Source organism: Rhineura floridana, chromosome 2 (genome assembly GCF_030035675.1).
Source record: "Rhineura floridana isolate rRhiFlo1 chromosome 2, rRhiFlo1.hap2, whole genome shotgun sequence".
Classification (NCBI taxonomy): domain Eukaryota; kingdom Metazoa; phylum Chordata; class Lepidosauria; order Squamata; family Rhineuridae; genus Rhineura; species Rhineura floridana.
Genome location: NC_084481.1, coordinates 221,644,887 through 221,655,237, shown reverse-complemented (window position 1 = coordinate 221,655,237; position 10,351 = coordinate 221,644,887). Strand labels below are relative to the sequence as shown.

The 10,351-nt window shown below is 42.2% G+C and overlaps 1 protein-coding gene across 2 annotated transcripts in view; it reads right to left on the bottom strand.

Annotated features, from left to right (window-relative positions):
• LOC133377724 (neuroblast differentiation-associated protein AHNAK-like) overlaps window positions 1-10,351 on the bottom strand; it is a 99,911-nt gene that overhangs the window by 23,030 nt on the left and 66,530 nt on the right. The gene's annotated exons all lie outside the window — the stretch shown is intronic.

Sequence of the window (10,351 nt, the reverse complement as noted above, 5' to 3'; positions counted from 1 at the left end):
TGGACCAGCCTCCATTGACACAGGCACATACAGACATACAGACATATCACAGTGTTAAAACAGAGTTACCGAGAGACTTCAAGACAATAGATACCTGCTGAAAAATAAGCTTTCTAAGCTTTCTGTTGTTTTTTTTTAAGTTTTTATTTGTCATTTTCCAATGTTACAATATATAACCTGAACACATGAGAAGAAACTATGATGCAGACAAGGTGCTTGCGATGATGCAGCCAGCAACTTGTCCTCTCAACCCTTGCCCTTTTGGCTTATTAAAGCTTGCCAAGGGGGTTTGACCAAGTGGATCCAGGGTGTGGTCAATGCACCATTGTGGGAGGGAGTGGTTCCAGCTGCCCTGAAAGAGGTGGCGATCCAACCTCTCCTGAAAAAGCCCACCCTGGACCCATTGGTCTGCGACAACTACCACCCGGTTGCAAACACCCCCTTCTTAGGGAAGGTGATTGAGAGGGTTGTGGTGCAGCAATTGCAAGTACTATTGGATGAAACAGATTATCTTGACCTGTTACAGTCTGGGTTCAGGCCTGGTTATGGGACTGAATCAGCCTTGGTCGCCCTGATGGGTGACCTTTATCGGGAGAAGGACGGAGGAGTGCGACCCTGTTACTCTTACTTGATCTCTCCACAGCTTTTGATACCATTGACCATGGTATCCTTCTGGACTGACTTGATGAGATGGGTATTGGAGGCACTGTTTTACAGTGGTTCCAACCCTATCTCCGAGGTCGTTTTCAGAAAATAACGTTGGGTGATTGTCTTTCAGCCCCCTGGCAGTTGTGCTGTGGGGTGTCGCAGGGTACCATCTTGTTCCCCGTGCTGTTTAACAACTATATGAAGCCCTTGGGAGAGGTCATAAGGAGATTTGGGGCAAGGTGTCAGCAGTACTCTGATGATACCTAGCTCTATTTCTCTGTAACATCTGAATTGGGAGAGGGCTGTGCAAGCCCTGGACTGCTGCCAGGACTCTATGGTGGGCTGAATGAGGACGACTAAATGAGTCTGAATGCTAGCAAGACAGAGACACTGTGAGTTGGTGGTTCCCAAGTTCAGATAATTGGTCAGTTGCCTGCTTTGGATAGGGTTGTACTCCCCCTGAAAGAGCAGGTCCGTAGTCTGGGGGTGCTCCTGGATCCACCTTTGTTGCTAGAGGCTCAGGTGACCTCAGTGGCTAGGAGTGCCTTTTACCAGCTTTGGCTGGTAAGACAGCTGTGGCCATTTCTGGACTGGGATAGCCTGACCACTGTTGTCCACACACTGGTAACCTTCAGGCTGGGTTACTGTAATGCACTCTATGTGGGGCTGCCCTTGAGGTTGGTCCGGAAGCAGTAGCTGGTGCAAAATGCAGCAACGAGACTGGTCACTGGGGTAGGGTATCGACAACATGTCACCCCACTGCTGAAAGAATTGCACTGGCTGCCCATTTGGTACTGGGCCAAATTCCAGGTTCTAGTTTTGGTGTACAAAGCCCTATACAGCTTGGGACCAGGATACCTGAAAGACCGTCTCATCCCTTATATACCCAGTCGATCACTGTGCTCTGCAGGTGACGGTCTCCTGCAGATACCATCTTATCAGGAGGTCCGTTCTGCACAACATAGAACATAAGAACATAAGAAGAGCCTGCTGGATCAGGCCAGTGGCCCATCTAGTCCAGCATCCTGTTCTCACAGTGGCCAACCAGGTGCCTGGGGGAAGCCCGCAAGCAGGACCCGAGTGCAAGAACACTCTCCCCTCCTGAGGCTTCCGGCAACTGGTTTTCAGAAGCATGCTGCCTCTGACTAGGGTGGCAGAGCACAGCCATCATGGCTAGTAGCCATTGATAGCCCTGTCCTCCATGAAGTTGTCTAATCTTCTTTTAATGCCGTCCAAGCTGGTGGCCATTACTGCATCTTGTGGGAGCAAATTCCATAGTTTAACTATGCGCTGAGTAAAGAAGTACTTCCTTTTGTCTGTCCTGAATCTTCCAACATTCAGCTTCTTTGAATGTCCACGAGTTCTAGTATTATGAGAGAGGGAGAAGAACTTTTCTCTATCCACTTTCTCAATGCCATGCATAATTTTATACACTTCTATCATGTCTCCTCTGACCCGCCTTTTCTCTAAACTAAAAAGCCCCAAATGCTGCAACCTTTCCTCGTAAGGGAGTCGCTCCATCCCCTTGATCATTCTGGTTGCCCTCTTCTGAACCTTTTCCAACTCTATAATATCCTTTTTCAGATGAGGCGACCAGAACTGTACACAGTATTCCAAATGCGGCCGCACCATAGATTTATACAACGGCATTATGATATCGGCTGTTTTATTTTCAATACCTTTCCTAATTATCGCTAGCATGGAATTTGCCTTTTTCACAGCTGCCGCACACTGGGTCGACATTTTCATCGTGCTGTCCACTACAACCCCGAGGTCTCTCTCCTGGTCGGTCACCGCCAGTTCAGACCCCATGAGCGTGTATGTGAAATTAAGATTTTTTGCTCCAATATGCATAATTTTACACTTGTTTATATTGAATTGCATTTGCCATTTTTCTGCCCATTCACTCAGTTTGGAGAGGTCTTTTTGGAGCTCTTCGCAATCCCTTTTTGTTTTAACAACCCTGAACAATTTAGTGTCATCAGCAAACTTGGCCACTTCACTGCTCACTCCTAATTCTAGGTCATTAATGAACAAGTTGAAAAGTACAGGTCACAATACCGATCCTTGAGGGACTCCACTTTCTACAGCCCTCCATTGGGAGAACTGTCAGTTTATTCCTACTCTCTGCTTTCTGCTTCTTAACCAATTCCTTATCCACAAGAGGACCTTTCCTCTTATTCCATGACTGCTAAGCTTCCTCAGAAGCCTTTGGTGAGGTACCTTGTCAAATGCTTTTTGAAAGTCTAAGTACACTATGTCCACTGGATCACCTCTATCTATATGCTTGTTGACACTCTCAAAGAATTCTAATAGGTTACTGAGACAGGACTTTCCCTTGCAGAAGCCATGCTGGCTCTGCTTCAGCAAGGCTTGTTCTTCTATGTGCTTAGTTAATCTAGCTTTAATAATACTTTCTACCAGTTTTCCAGGGACAGAAGTTAAGCTAACTGGCCTGTAATTTCCGGGATCCCCTCTGGATCCCTTTTTGAAGATCGGCGTTACATTTGCCACTTTCCAGTCCTCAGGCACGGAGGAGGACCCAAGGGACAAGTTACATATTTTAGTTAGCAGATCAGCAATTTCACCTTTGAGTTCTTTGAGAACTCTCGGGTGGATGCCATCCGGGCCCGGTGATTTGTCAGTTTTTATATTGTCCATTAAGCTTAGAACTTCCTCTCTCGTTACCACTATTTGTCTCAGTTCCTCAGAATCCCTTCCTGCAAATGTTAGTTCAGGTTCAGGGATCTGAACCTGATAGGAAATGGACCTTTAGTGTGGTGGCACCTACCCTGTGAAATTCCCTACCCTTAAATGTTAGATAGACTCCATCTCTGTTATCTTTTCAGCACCTATTGAAGACTTTCCTCTTTCAACAAGCCTTTTAAGTTGAGACCTTATCCCAGTCTGCATCTGTGTTGGAATTGCTTTTTAATATGTGTTTAAACCTTTTTTAAAAAACAAACAAACATGTTTTTAACCTTTTCTCTCTCTTTTTTAAAAGATGCCTTCAAAGCTTTTTAAAAATGTTTTTAAAGATGTTTTGTTTTAATGTATTTTAAAGTCTGTTTTTATGATGTTTTAAAGTGTTTTTAGTGGTTTTGTTTGCCGCCCTGGGCTCCTGCTGGGAGGAAGGGTAGGATATAAATCAAATAATAAATAAATACATGAAATAAAACTATACAGAACCCCAAACTCCCCTCCCCAGATGCGATCTGTATGTTTATATCATATGTACAAAGTAGGCAAACAAAGTTCAGATGATGATCACAATGTCATAAATGGTCTTGAGTGTATCTTTTCCATTTTCATTTTATCTGAACAGATTTTTCCAAAGACTGGTATGGAATTTTTTATGTTGTCTCTTATATACTGAATAAAGATATACCAAGTGGATTCAATGTCATCTTTGACTATTATTCCATGTTGAGCTTGCAGTTGTCTAGTCAATATCTCCGTAAGAGCATATGTAAAATTGGAGGCTGACTTCCAGTTCTGGCAATTATCTGATGAGCTGCTTCCATAAAAAAAATGATTCTGAGCTTTAACATTTTATGCATGCCATCACTGGTTATAGTTCAATCTGTCTGATGTGGAAACCAATCCTAAACTGAACATGGGAAAACCTCAGCTGTTATGGCTCAGTATTACTGCAATGTCCTCTATGTGGAGCTGCCCTTATGGTTGACCCAGAAGCTGCAGATAGTGCAAAATATAGTGGCTCGACTGCTCACTGGGGCAGAATATCACCATTGTATTACACTGCTGCTGAAAGAATTACACTGGCTGCCAACTAGCAACTAGGCTAAGTAAGGTGCTGGTACTAGTATACATTTTGTCAAAATTTGGACAGATTCAGTCTTAGTAGCTTGTAGCAACTCTATTGGTATGCCATCTATTCCTGGTGATTTGTTTCTTCCAAGAATTTTAAGAGCAGCTTTCACCTCACATTCTAAAATTTCTGGTTCTTCATCATATGGTTCCTCCGTGAATGAATCTGTCATCCTGTCATCTCTTTTATAGAGTTCTTCAGTGTATTGTTTCCATCTTCCTTTTATTTCATCTCGGTCAGTCAGTGTGTTCTCCTGTTGATTATTCAACATCCCTACTCGTGGTTTAAATTTCCCTTTCATTTCTCTAATCTTTTGGAACAGAGCTCTTGTTCTTCCCAATTTGTTGTCCTTTTCTATTTCTATACAATAATTATTGTAATAGTTTTCTTTGTGCCTATGTAATAGTCATTGTATAGTTGCATTTAGGGTTCTGACTGTGTTTCCATCTCCTTTTGCTTTTGCTTTCCTTCTCTCTTTAACCATTTTAAGAGTTTCTTCAGTCATCCATTGAGGTCTGTCTCTCTTTTTAACAAGAGGTATTGTCTTTTTGCATTCTTCCCTGATAATGTCCCCGACTTCAGTCCATAGTTCTTCTGGTTCTCTGTCAACTAAGTTTAGGCCTCAAACCTGTTCCTTATTTGATCTTTATATTCTTCTGGGATGTTATTTAACTTGTATTTTGGCATTATGAGTGCTTTGTTCTTCTTTAGCTTTACTCTGATTTTCGTTACGAACAATTCATGATCTGTACCGCAGTCTGCTCCTGGTCTTGTTTTTGCAGGAAGTATGGAACTTCTCCATCTTCTGTTTCCAATATAATCAATTTGATTCCTATATTGACCATCTGGTGATGTCCACGTGTACAGTCGTCTTTTTGGTTGCTCAAAAAATGTGTTGGCAAGAAACAAATCACAAAATTCAATAAGTCTTTCTCCTGCTTCATTTCTGTCTCCTAAGCCCCATTTCCCCACAATTCCTAGTTCTTCTCTGTTCCCTACTTTTGCATTCCAGTCCCCCATGATTATCATCACATCTTGTTTTGGTGTGTGATCAATTTCCTCCTGTACTTCTGCGTAAAATCTCTCCTTCTTCTTCTGCATTTGACGTTGGAGCATAGAGTTGGATGATGGTTATGTTAATAGGTTTCCCATTTAATCTCACTGATATCACTCGCTCAGACCTTGCGTTGTTGCTCCTAATTGTTTTTGCTACATCACTTCCCACTATTAAAGCAACCCCGTTTCTTCTTGATTTCTCATTTCCTGCATAAAATATATTGTAGTTGCCTGACTGAAAATGTCCCATTCCAGTCCATTTTAATTCACTCACACCAAGTATTGTAATGTTGATGCGTTTCATTTCTTGCTTGACAATTTCTAACTTTCCCTGGTTCATGCTTCTCACATTCCATGTTCCTATTGTGTGCGTCGTACAACTCCGGACTCTCCTTTCGCATCTGTGCGCATCAGCCTCTGGGCTTCCTTTCGGCTTTGACCCAGCTGTGTCATTAGTCATAGCGCTACTCGTACTTGTCCTTAGTTCTTCCCCAGTAGCTCGGTGAGTGCCTTCTGACCTGGGGGTCTCATCTTCCAGCACTATCTCGTGTTGCATTTTGGATACTCTGTTCATAGAGTTTTCGTGGTAAGAGGTATTCAGAGGTGGTTTACCATTGCCTTCCTCTGAGTTTGGATGCATTTTAGTCTGGTGTCTCAGCTTTGACCATTCCGCCATGGGTGCCCCTGCTAGGAGTCTAGTCTCTTGGTCTAGGCTCCTGATGGCATTGCTCTCAGCTTCTTCAACACTCTCAAACCCCCTCACCACGTTAAGGTGTGCATCCTAAAGGGGGCAGGAAATATGGAAAACTAAACAATGGCCCACAGACTGGAAGTGTTCAATATATATCCCACTTCCAAAGAAAGGGGATCCCAGAGAATGCAGTAATTATTGAACTATTGCCTTAATATCCCATGCAAGTAAAGTAACGCTCAAGATTCTACAACAAAGGCTCTTACCATATATGGAGCGAGAAATGCCAGATGTCCAAGCTGGATTTAGAAAGGGAAGAGGCACCAGAGATCATATAGCAAACATATGTTGGATAATGGAATGGAGCAAGGAATTTCAGAAGAAAATTACCCTGTGCTTTATAGACTACAGCAAAGCCTTTGACTGTGTAGATCATGAAAAACTATGGAATGCTTTAAAAGAAATGGGGGTGCCACAGCACCTGATTGTCCTGATGCGGAACCTATACTCTGCGCAAGAGGCTACTGTAAGGACAGAATATGGAGAAACTAATTGGTTCCCCATCGGAAAGGGTGTGAGACAGGGGTGTATTTTATCACCCTATTTGTTTAATTTGTACGCGGAACATATCATACGGAAAGTGGGATTGGACCAAGATGAAGGAGGTGTGAACACTGGAGGGAGAAACATCAATAATTTAAGATATGGAGATGATACCATAGTCTTAGCAGAAACCAGTAATGATTTGAAACGAATGCTGATGAAACTTAAAGAGGAAAGCACATAAGCAGGACTACAGCTGAACGTCAAAAAGACTAAAGTAATGACAAAAGAAGATTTATGTAACTTTACAGTTGACAATGAGGACATTGAACTTGTCAAAGATTATCAATACCTTGGCACAGTCATTAACCAAAATGGAGACAATAGTCAAGAAATCAGAAGAAGGCTAGGACTGGGGAGGGCAGCTGTGAGAGAACTAGAAAAGGTCCTCAAATGAAATGATGTATCACTGAACACCAAAGTCAGGATCATTCAGACCATGGTATTCCCGATCTCTATGTATGGATGTGAAAGTTGGACAGTGAAAAAAGCAGGTAAGAGAAAAATAAACTCATTTGAAATGTGGTGTTGGAGGAGAGCTTTGCGCATATCATGGACTGTGAAAATACAAATAATTGGGTGTTAGAACAACTTAAACCAGAACTATCACTAGAAGCTAAAATGATGAAACTGAGGTTATCATACGTTGGACACATCATGAGAAGACATCATTCACTAGAAAAGACAAAAATGCTGGGAAAAACAGCAGGGAGTAGAAAAAGAGGAAGGCCAAACAAGAGGTGGATTGATACCATAAAGGAAGCCACAGACCTGAACTTACAAGATCTGATCAGGGTGGTTCATGACAGATGCTCTTGGAGGTTGCTGATTCATAGGGTCGCCATAAGTCGTAATTGACTTGAAGGCACGTAACAACAACAACAACTAGTATACAAAGCCCTATACAGTTTGGGACCAGGATAACAAAAAAGAGTCTCATCTTTTATACACTCAGCTGATCACTGCATTCATTAAACTGGTACAAAGAGCTGCAGCCAGAGTGCTAACTGGGGCTGGTTACAGGGACCATACAACCCCCTTGTTGCGACAGCTCCACTGGCTGCCAGTTTGTTTCCGGTCACAATTCAAAGTGCTGGTTTTGACCTATAAAGCTCTATACGGCCTAGGTCCAGGCTATTTGTCAGACCGTATCTCCCCATATGAGCCTGCCTGGGTGTTGAGATCCTCAGGAGAGGCCCTTCTCTCAGTCCCAACACTTTCGCAAGCGCGATTGGTGGGGACGCGAGATAGGGCCTTCTCGGTGGCTGCCCCCAGGTTCTGGAACTCTCTTCCTAAGGAAGCACGAATGGCCCCTTCCTTGCTATCCTTCCGTCGGCAGGCAAAGACTTTTTTATTCCGACAGGGTTTTGGACTAGAAGATGTTTAACACAGGGCCTCATAAGGTCTGTTGTATTGTTCTATGGTCCTATTCTTAAAGTTTTAAATTGTCTTAGTATTTTAAGTGTAAGTTTTATGTCTTTAATGTTACGAATAGTTTAATTCTATTTTAATTGTATATTTTTGTATGTTTTTTACCTGTGTGTAGTTTTTATTTGTAAGCCGCCCTGAGTTCCAGTTTTGGAAAAAGGGCGGGGTAGAAATAAAGATTGATTGATTGAGAGGGCAACCTGCAGACATCATCTTATCAGGAGGTCCCTTCTGTACAATGTCAGAACCAGGCCTTTAGTGTGGTGGCACCTACCCTTTGAAACTCTGTCTCATTACATAGCAGACAGGCACTGTCTTTATTGTCTTTTCAGCACCTGTTGAAGACCTTCCTCTTTGATCAAGCATTCTAAGCAAAGATTTTTATTCCAGTTGGAATTTGCATTTATTTGATTTTTTTCTATATGGAATTGTTTTTATATATGTATTTTTATATACATAATTGTTTTAATTGTTTATATATGTAGCTGCACAGATAGAATGGACCTTCATCTCTTCTCTTTCCTCCTCTGCTGCAGCCTGATGTAATGGCTGTCACCCAATAATATTCCATCTTCTTCTAATAATTCTGCCACTTATTTTATTTCTTTATTTATTACCTTTTAGGAAGCAATGGATTTAATTTGATTTCATATTTTGCATATTGCTTTTCCAACAACCAAGTTGAGCTCAAAACAGTAAGAAAGCATTAACAAAGCTTTATGCTCACTTGAATTGTGACGTATGATAAATGAACCATTAATTATTTATTGTTATTGTACTACTTTATTTAGATTGTTTGTTTTTATGTGAACCAGTTTGAGCACAGATGTCTTTGTGGAAAAAGTGGTATACAAATACATTGACTATGACTATTTACACATGCAGTTTATAAAACTGTTTTTATATATGCAGTTGTTTTGTATATGTTTTTATTGCATTTTGAAATTGCTTTGAGATGCTTCATAGGAAACGATTAATGAATGAACGAATACATAAATCATACCGCTTTGGCTCCTGGCTTCCTTGTTTTATTCTCCAAGAAAGTGTCCTTTGACATGTTAATCTATGCCTGTAAACTTCAGTTGGGACTCACCTGAAACTCAGACCTACTAACCTGAGTTCTATTGTACATGAAGCTGGGATAGAGCCTAGCAATTCAGAGGAGGGCTGCATGCAAACAGAAGGGAAGATGCCTCTTGCTTGCTTTGGTGGACAATGGAGAAGGGTGTGTTTGTGTGCAAACCTCTGAATTTTGTGTGGCAAGAATGTAGCCTACTGTACAAAGATAAGTCATGCCCATTGCTCCATCCATTTTTGGCTATGGCGACACCCACTTGCCTCCAGTCCTGTATTTATCCATATTTTTATATTATTGCCACATAATTATTATTTTATGCCACATAATACTTATTCCACACTTGTAAGAAATTGATATTTTAGTTTGGTAGTATCTATATGTTGGAACTCTCTGCCTATTGACATCAGTTAGGCATCTTTGGTGTATGTTTTCAGCACCTCCTTAAAACATTTTTGTTTAGGCAAGCCTATCCAGACAGGTAGATATTGACATGTTTTAATTAGGGCTGTGCACTGGATTCAGCTGAGGCCCAAAGCAAATAGGGCCCATTTGGATGGTTTTTGAGCCTTGGCCAAGCTGGATTCAGATAGCCACAAATTGCTACAGGTTGGATTGGATGACCCACAGTGATCCGGGGCCATCACAGGGCAGGGCATCAGGCAGGAAGATGAGGCAACCTTGGCTTTCCCTCTTGCCTGAGCGCCATCCCACATGATTGCTGCTTCAGCTCATCAGCTGATGAGCAGATGCAGTGGTTTTGTGGGGTGCGGGGTGGTGTTTTGCAAGGGGCTTTCCTGCAAAACAGCACTGCACAACCCACAGGATCACTCCCTCAGCTCACAGCTGATGAGCCGAGGGAGTGATCCTGCACATTACTGGTTTGCAAGGGGCTTTCTTTGCAAACCAGGATCACTGAGGAGTCCTCACCATCCTTAGGGGTGGTGTAAAACAGCACCTTCTTGGATTGCTCCCTTGGCTCAACAGTGAAGGGAGTGACCTTGAATACAATTGGCCC